A 10,410-nucleotide genomic window follows, 5' to 3' on the forward strand; every position below is an offset into this window, starting at 1 on the left:
CAGGCCTGGGATCAAAACCAGTCATTTGCATTTTTAACAAGCACGCTGATGATTGCAATGTAGGTGGTGACCCACAGGTCAAGCTCCCTGAGAAGCCAACTCTGCGTCAAGGATTTGCTTGCAGAAAATTTGTTGGAAATTGCTCTCAGGATCAGCTCCTGTGGTGAAAGAACAAGTGAGCAGAAAGGGAAGACGCCCAATGGCCCCAGCCGCCCTCTGAAGCTGCAGAGTGCAATGGTTCTCCAGAGATGTTGGAATCAGTCAGAGGCTGGGACCTTTTTCTCTCCCCGCCACCAAGCAGTCATTCTTTTGAGGCTGTTGTTGAGAAGAATGCCTGACACTGTACAAGCCTAGGTGGTACCTTTCCTGAGAGCAAGGCAACTGAGAGGGGGCTGCATAGAGACCAGCAACCCATTGCCCAGCCAGCACTCAGATGAGGCCACGTGGCAAGTGCTGGCCAATGGACTATGATCACAAAAGATACATTCATGTTTCTTTTTAAAAAAAGATACATTTATTTATTTTAAAGAGAGAAAACATGAGAGAGCAGGAGAGAGAGAGAGAACGTGAGAGAGAGAGCAAGTGTGGGGGGTGAGGGGCAGAGGGAGAGAAAGAGAATCTCAAGCAGATTCTGTGCTGAGCACAGAGCCTGATGTGGGGCTTGATCTCATGACCCTGCGATCAGGACCTGAGCTGAAACCAAGAGTTGGGAGCTTAACCAACTGCCCCGAGATGCATTTGCTCTTAAGCTAGATAGTTGAAGAGCAGGCCTGTGATCCTTTATCTGTCTCTTCTGACCCACAAATAGGAAGCTACATATTCAAGAGTGTGTAGCTACAACATTGTTGGATCTCCATCATACCTGGTTCCTGAATACCAATATAGAACTAATCACCTGAGCCAACCTGCAACAGGAATGTAACATGTATTCAAAAAAACTCAGTGGTTTCAAGCTATTGGGAATTCAGTATTATCTAGACTAACCTTATTAAAACAATGGCCAGATTTCAGTTATACAGTAAATTGCATTGCCCTGGTATTATCTAGTGTGATATTTATGGTTTGACTGAAACTGTATCTTAAGGCTCTGAGCAAATTCAAATACAAAATTTATTGTAGAATGTACGTAATTTTGAAGAATACATGTATCGCAATAGGGCAACTTCTACTGGTAATTTAGGCTTAATGCAAATGTAATAAGTTTTTCTTGCGTTCAAAAATTTTAAGACATTTTAAGAGTGAGAGATAAACAAATATTGTATGTTGGGTTTTAGGAAAATTTCACTAAGATTCCACTAAAAAAGTAAGAGAACAAATTAAGTAATTTATCTTTTTGATAGAGATTTTCCTCTCTGTACCAGTAATCATGGGAACACCTGTTCTATAATACACAAAATATAAATTGAGTTAACCAAGCATACTCCTAGTTAGAAAGCAATATGTTAAATTTGTAGCAAAGCCTTAAGCTCAATTAGAGGAAGACTTAAATCTTTTTTTTTTTTTCCCTGACAAAACAAAAACTGCTTGGATAACTTAAGAAAAAAAGAAAAAGGAAAAATAAATATGAAACCATAAAAGGAAGTTATGTTATAAAAAGAGAGTAAAGATCTTGGCCATAATAGCCAAATTCCAGCATGTTGATATATTCATTTTGGCAATCATAACATCATTTGGTTACATATGTTAGGTTTAGAGTCTCCTTGCTTATGTTTTCAAGAGCTAGGGAAGGATTTGGAATTGAAACAAATTGAATTAGGATATCCAGTGTAATTGGTATCTTATAAGAATAACAAAATATAAGAAAATAGATTAATATGAATAACATGATAAAATATTACCCATTGTAGAGAGTCATACATTTATGACTAAATATAAATAAGAATGAGGTAAAACAAAATCAAATTAAATATGGATAATGCAGTGATAGATCCTGGATTAAATGGTAGTCCTCTTCCAAATGAGAAGGTCATTTTACTTCAGATACATCCCAGTTTGTGAGAAGCCTGTGGTGACAACTGGAGGAAGACCAATTCATGTGGTCTAATCACTGTTAACGGTGGGTGGCAGAGGAAGCAAGGAGGAGAGTCCCAAGACCCTCTGATGTGATATGTGGATTCTGGGATGATTTTTCACTAAAAACCAAAAGACAAAGAAAATTGAGTTAGAATAGGAAGGGGAAAACATATTTAATTTTGGACAGAAAGACCAACTTCAAAGTTACCACCTAGGTAATCAATCTCCTTTTTAAAAAATCATAGAAACTGACAAAGAAGCAGAGACAGCTCAGAAGGCTTACTCATTATAGGGCAAAATTTCTTCTAACTCAATACCAATGTCAGCATCTGACCATTTCAGAAATCAAAATACAGGATTCCAACATACATTTTTAATGATAGAATTCTACCCAGGATCCCCTGTAATTTGAAATAGAGTAGAGGAATTGCTATTATCAATGGCAACTCACCTTTTTAAATGAGAAAACAGTTATCATCATAGCTGCTTTGTTATAGGACACTCGGCAAAGATATGTCATTTATTTTATTTTATTTTATTTTTGAGAGAGAGCATGCATTTGGGGGGGGGGCTTACGAGGGGCAGAGGGAGAGAGATAATCCCAAGCAGGTGCCACACTTTGCAGGGCTTGATCTCAGGACGCTGAGATCATGACCTGAGCCAAAATCAAGAGTCAGTCACTTAACAAACTGAGCCACCCAGGTGCCCTAAAGATGTGTCATTTTAAAATATAGTTGACTATGAGAGTATCAATTGCTAATCCAGCTCTTATCTGATGGTATTATTAGCCAGATCTTCCACTTAGCTTGTACATAGCTTGTACACACACACACACACACACAATATCCACATAAATGAAACTACATGTACATATAGAAGTATGTGACTCCGTATCTGTAAATGGTATATATTATATGCATGTGTATATATTCCAGATGTCTTATACATAGAAAGATAGATAATAGATCAATCAATTAATAGATGATAGATCTCCCAAATGATCCTAATGTAATCTCAGGTAGAAAGAAATTGTGGGCTCCTATATTCTCCTTTTGTTTTCCCTTTATAAATAAGCTCAAGCCCTTAGGGATTGTGTCTGAGACACCAGCTTCATCTGAGATGTCCGCAGCCTAATTGTAACTAGTTTTTACCAGGTAATTACCTGGTAAGTTATTTTTCCCTTCCAGGGTATCTATTTTTTAAAACAAAGGGTATCTTTTTCATTTTATGTTCCACACAACCAACAAAGCCCTAGGCACATACGAGGAGAACACAGATTTGAACTGATAGAAGGAAGGGCAAGAGGAAGGAGGATGGGAGTGGGACAGAAGGCTTTCAGAGATCTGCCTGTACCATCCAGGGCCCACAGGATACCCACCTTCACTAGTCCCTAGACTAGCATAAAACTGAGGATGAGCAACAATACTCTGTGACGTTTCTAATAATTCCAGAATTCTGTTCAGTCTCTCATGACACAGGGAAGGAGAAAGACAACATAATATCAGAGCCAATAATCTCCTCATTGATTAAAAAATAACCTAAGCTATTTAGGAAGAAAAAAAATATATCTCTGCAAGGTTACATCCTTCTGTCACAATCTACATCTCCCTATTTCATACACTAATCTTCCAAATGCTCATCTCTCTTTATTTATAGTTCTCCCCTCACTGTGAGGTTTGTAGAATTGATGGTGTAAATGGATACTGCAAACTCTAAAACAAAGCCTCACATTTTCTAGTTGCCTGTGAGGGGAAAATGTCTTCTATGAATGTGTTCATACTTGCCTTGTTTGAGAATAATCATTTATCGTCCTATTTGGAAAAAAAAATAAAAACAAAAAACAGAAAACAGGCCCACAGGTACCAAACCCAGGCAGCAATATGGGTCAGTGTATGTAGAGATGAATTTGATTAAGCCACAGTGGAACCGTAGATTAGATTCAGGAACATCAGACATGGCTGTCATTACAGCTGCCAGCATGGGTGTGCTGACCTGTCAGCAAGGATTGCAGTCAACCTGGGAATGTGGTCTTGCACTTCTTCCAAGCAGCAGAGGGCTGAGCTAAAAACTCTTAGGTCTTTGTTGGCTATGATGATTCTTCCAGGGCCAATGATCAGTAAAACTAATAGAATTATGGAACAGTGGACTTCTGTGTTTTACCTGTTGCAGAAAAGCTTGTGAAAATTGGATTTCTTTGCATGTAATTAAACTATTTGATGCTGTGACCAGTGTAGTTACAGAAGATATGCTCACCTGTTTGATAATTCAGTTTCTCACCAAATATTGGCTGATTATTTGCACAAGTAATTTTGCCAGTGATTCTAAGGGATACATAAATAAAGCACATATGTGAATTGTATTGTCTTCAAGCTTATGATATATAGCCATAAAAAATTATAGTACATTTCTAAATAATATACACAGACATAGATACCAATCATAATGAAAGTTAGATCTATGTACTATAATGAGTCCAGATTAAGGCACATGGGAATTCGAACAAGGATTCTATAGTTTTCAGTTTAGAAATATAAATTAAAGTTTGTGGTAAATATGAATTTTGAATTAGAGAGAGAGAAGAGTGTGCATTACAGTTTAAGGAAAAAAGGCATTTTTGACAAAGAGAACAGCAGGAGAAAAAGCACACAGAAAAATTTCACTTTTGATTCGAAATAACTTATAGTTCAGTATGACTAGCATCTGTGCTTAATATAATGACAAATGATGAGAAAAACACTTATATAGGTTGTTGAGTTCAGAGCATCATTCTATAGGCAACAGGGAGACATTAAATAATTTGAACAAGAAAGTGATCTTCGGGAAGTCAATCGGCAGCCAAACATGGACATCATTCTATAGGCAATGGGGAGACATTAAATAATTTGAACAAGAGAGTGATCTTCAGGAAGTCAGTCAGCAGCCAGCTCTGGGAAAGAATGCTCAGAACAGGGAACAATGAGAGATGGACGGAACAGTAGGGAGGATACTGTAGCTCCTGGGGTTTCTGGAAGGAAGCAGGGAGAGTTGTGGGCAGATGAATGAGAGGCATTTTGGATGTAGAACAAATGATAACCTGCAAGTGAACATAGGTGGAACCAAAATAGAAAACAGTCAAAATGATAACAAACAAACAACTAAACCGTGGTCCAAACAGTACGTTTTCAGAAGAGATAGATTCTGTCCAAAGAAGTGGGATGTTCCTGAGAGATAAAAGAGATCCATTATGCCACTGAAAAACTCAATACAAGGGTTGCATTTGATTTTTTTAAATTAATTACTGCGTTTGATGAAGGAATTAAGAGTCCTGTTTGCAACATTGTTGTCATTGGTTTTCTGCCATTGGAAAATAAGCATCATTTTTTTAAAGATTTTACTTATTTATTTGACACAGAGAGAGAGATAGTGAGAGAGAGAGAGAGCACAAGCAGGGGGAGTGGCAGGCAGAAGGAGAGGGAGAAGCAGGCTCCCCGCTGAGCAAGGAGCCCGACGCAGGGCTCAATTCCAGGACCCGGGATCATGACCTGCGCCAAAGGCAGACGCTTAACAGACTGAGCCACCGAGGCCCCCCCGGAAAATAGGTATCATTTTGTATGAATTTCCTTAAGATTGGATGGAGTAAGTAGGGGGAGAGAAAATGTGATTTTCTTCTGCATGTAGAAATTCCAAACTTTAAAATGTAACAAAAGTACTCCTGGACAAAGACACCAGCCAGTTTCATTAGTTTTGTGGTTCATGGTCGGGTCTATCTATTCGGTTGCGTAACAGTGGTGAAGATTGAATTTGAGCAAAGTGAGAGCTGATCTTTGGAAAACATGCAGAATTATCATCTAGACTTTGCTTATCTATGATTCCTTTACTCCCATATACTGGTGTCCAGCTGCCCCCCAGTAACCTGTACTCTCATGCAGGCTTCACCCTCCCAGGTCCCTTCCCTACAGGATGCTCATAGGCTGTGTTTCCCTGGAAGCACCTAATACTCCAGATTTCCTAAGCTGTACATCTCCACCGTGTGTCTATTGCTCTTCCAGGCTTCCTGGCCCTGGCTTTCTGTGATGCAGGAGCTAGTTACAAGGAAGCCAATCAACTCTAACCACTTACTGATTAAAAAAAAGAGAGCTTGAAAGAATATATCCTAAAATCTTGAGACCAGTTATTGCTGGATGTGAGAAAGGAGGGTGTGGAATATACAATGTGTGTGTGTGTGTGTGCACACGCATGTGCACTGTGGGAGTTACAGGAAAATTTAAAGGAATCACCCTCAAAAATAAGCTATTTTAAGAACATGCAAAAGCAACTTAAGAAACATAGGAAGGGGACTGGGGCAATATTGGTGGAGCATAATGGATAAATCCACAGACTTTAGCTTCAACAATCGGGGAACCCTGTTCTAGATCCTACTGATTTTGTCGAAGTATAGCAAGTTACTTAAACTGAATAGTTCTGTTTCCTCATCTGAAAATAAGTAAGATAAATAGCACTATTCACAATTTCATTTGAGAGGATGATTAAATTGGTAATACACATTTATCTCTTAAAGACACTGGCTGGTACATGTTCAGTACTCAGCCAGTAGCTTTTATCTTTATTATCATGGTGGATTGCTTTGATATTCCTTTTGCATTTTCCCCTTCCTTCTCCTTCTTCTCTTCTTTGTCTCACTGTGAAGGATTAGTTTTGAGTAGTTTGCTCTCACAAATTCTCCCCTGTGCCAAATGGCAGTGAGATAGTCAGAACCGTCCCAGTCTTCTGGTAAAATTTTCCACCATAGAATAGAACAAAGCTAATTAGTTCCTATGGGACTTCCTTTCCACAACTAAATTATCTGCCCGAGTATTGTGATATTTGTTTTTCTTTAGAAAATAATTCATTATACATGTTCATTTGAAATAGCCAAGCTATAAAAATATGTTTTATACAATTTATGTTTTAAAATCACATTAGTTTACATTTATCCTTGTCATCAGCCAGTACTTTTCTATGGGCATACCCAATATGCATACATTTATAATATTGTGGATAAAATTTTCCACTCTACAGTTAACCTAAATACCATGCCATGGATACTTTATCCATTTTTCTATATGTTAGATGCTGTGGGAACTACAAGAGAAGCCTAAAATCTGTCCTTCCTTCCTTTCAACTGCCCCATCACCACCTGCTTCTCTATTTACAGCTGCCCTGCTTCCTGCCAAGCATCCAATCAATTTCAAAAACCTGTTCTTTATGGCCTTCCTCATTTTTTCCAATATACGTTCAAACTCATAAACAAATGAACTGGCTTGTATTTAAGGTGGTTTTTTTTGGTCACTGTTTTACAACTGGGAGAGTATACGGTCTATACAATTTGCTACCTCTCCTTTTTCCCTGGGTCAGCTGGTTGGTTCTAATGCTTTGTTTGTAATGATTGATTAATTTCCCATTGTCTGAATGGACCACATGTATTCAACAGACTTATTAATGGACCCTTACCATTTAAAAATTTTTACCTGTACAAATAATGCTGTGATAGACATTCTTATAATTACTATCCACATGTCCTGGACTTTTGTTTCTAGGAGAAGTAGAATCTGGATAAAATAAAATGATTGCTTCAGGAAAAAGGTATTTGAACGTAAAATAAGAGTTTTATGGAAAAATATTTTGGATGACCTGGTTGGTAGATGCACAGATTAAAAGAAGAGACCTTTATAAGGTAAGTAGTGGTCAGTTTCAGGAGCAGAAATGTGAGCAGAGGCAGAGAGAGAGGTGGACCCTTACGCTATTCTAGCTTGGTCACAACTGTGGCGATACTCAGCTGGAAGACAAAGGAAAAGTCAGGCAGTGGGAGCAACACTAAGAAAGGCAGGAAACTTGTATATTTAAGGTATGACTTATAGCTCATGAGAGCAGGAGTAAGTGAAAAACACAAACAGATTTAATGGGCTTATATACGGATTGTTTTGAATAGAAAAGTAAGGAATTTGGACCTTCTGTTGCTGCAAAAGGGAAATGAAACATATGACGTGATTTTTGTTTTATAAGATGAGGCTATCATTTGAACAAACATTTCCCAAAAAAGAAACCCAACTAAATGCTCTTACCAATTGTCAAAGAAATGCACAGCACACCATAAACATAGTTTCTGTTTCTCATGATAAGACATTGTAAAGGTATAGGAAAGTAATGAATTTCATGCTGTTAGAAAATGAGTCGCTGTCTTTCTGTGATGCAGGTTAGCAATTTATCCCAATAGCATGAAAATTTCACAGACTCTTTCCGCCATTAATTCCCCTGCTAGGAATGTGTCTTAATTAAATAATGACAGCTCTATGTAAAGATTTAGCTCTAATTTGTCTAATTGTCACTTTTTTTAATAATAAAAAATAGGAGCAAACCCAACATTTCAAAATGGTGAAGTGGTAAAATAAATTATGGTATATTCAAGTAATGGAATATTAGGCAGTCATTCAAGTAGTATTATAGAAGATTCAATTGTATAAAATAAATATACTGTAAAGTGGAAAATGAGTTCCCCTAAGTTTTAGCATTAACATTTAATATATAAACCTACATAAAATAAATAAATATATATAGGAAATATACATATGCATCTGTACTTGTACACATGTATGTATGTGTGTATATATGTTTACCTCTATATATTATATATACATATAAACATGTATACATTATATGTATATGATATTTGTAGAGAAAAACTTGGAAACATATACATCAAATTAACTTCTTTCTCCTTTTATTTTATGATTCTTTATAATTAAGGTATGTTGCTTTCAAAATCATATAGAACCAATGACTACTAACTATAAATGCATTTTTAAATGTAGAAATACAAATACCACCCTGTCCACAGTGAAAACTTGTATTGGGAAGTAACTCAAGTTGAGGGACCATTTAGTACACTCTCCACATGATAAATACTGATAGTCTGAATTAAGTCCCATTAGGGGAGTTAAAAAGGAGAAGGTAGTAAAATGTATGGTAAGACAGTGCCGTAAAAATAAGTTTAATTTAAAATTAGTAATAATATTGCTGGTGACAGGATGAGAGCTACACTTGCGGGGAGCATGGCATAGTGTATTGAGTTGCTGAATCACTAATGTAACATTGTGTGTCAACTATACTCAACTATACTCAAACAAAAAATTAAAAAAATAAAATAACAAAATTATCAGCTTGAGAATTGAGAAAAATCAAAATTGCTTTAAGTTGTAGGACACTGGGAACAAAGACTTTTCCATCCAGTTTTGTCGGAATATCATATTCTGTGACTCCTACACCTCAGCTCAATTTTGGTCTCTACACTTGTATTTTCATTTTGGTTAAATGGTAGCCTTTGCACTGGGTATTATATGCAAGCAATGAATCATGGAACCCTACATCAAAAACTAATGATGTAATGTACTGTGATTAACATAACATAATAAAAAAGAAAAAAATGGTGGCCTTTGTCATTTCTGGCAATATCTTAGTGTTCACTGACTTTGCCCTTATGCCTGAGAACATGTCATTGAATTCAGACCGGTTTATGCCAATGGGTACTCTCAGGCTCTCTACCCTGGCTCCTGTTGGACCAAACTCAGTAAACCTTCATATACTTTGTTTACTAAGAAATTTTACCCACATTTTATGGGTTGCATTGTGTCTCCCCAAAAGATGTGTTCAAGTCCTTACCTCCATTACCTATGAACGTGACCTTACTTGGAAATAAGGTCTTTGCAGATGTCATCAATTTAAGATGAGGCTTACCCTAATCCAGTGTGACTGGTATCTGCATAAGGAGAGGAGAACACTGTGTGAGAACAGAGAAATGTTTGGTGAGGACAGAGGCAGAGATTAGAAAGGCGCCAACTATGAGCCTAGCAACACCAGGGATTGCCAGAAGCCGCCAGAAACTACAAGAGAGGTAAGGAACTGACTCTCCCTCAGAGCTCCCAGAAGGATCCAACCCCGCTGATGACCTGATGTTGGATTTCTAGACTCCTGCACTGGGAGAGAATACGTTTCTGTTGTCTTAAGCCACCCAGTTTGTGGTAATCTGTTAAGGAAGCCTTGGAAAACTAATACACCACTATAAATTCTAAAGTTACAGAACAAAAGAAAAATAAACAACCTAAATTCCATGAGGAAAAGAATGGTATCTGTCTTGTTTATTGCTCTTCTTAGTGCCTGTCATACAGTATATGATAAATAAATGTATTTAGGGAGAAAAATATGAATATATGTTCTGTATATTCCTCCTATAAGAGCTAAGTTGGAGAGAAAAGAAAAAATTTCCTCAAAGCTGACATGTAAACAAACTAAAGATTCGCTAGCAATATATATATAATAATGCTAATAATTATTTTATAAAACAATCAATATGTTGAGTCAGAGGAAGCATCTTGGAAAACATTA

This window comes from Neomonachus schauinslandi, chromosome 14, assembly GCF_002201575.2.
Source record: "Neomonachus schauinslandi chromosome 14, ASM220157v2, whole genome shotgun sequence".
In the NCBI taxonomy this organism is placed as follows: Eukaryota; Metazoa; Chordata; class Mammalia; order Carnivora; family Phocidae; genus Neomonachus; species Neomonachus schauinslandi.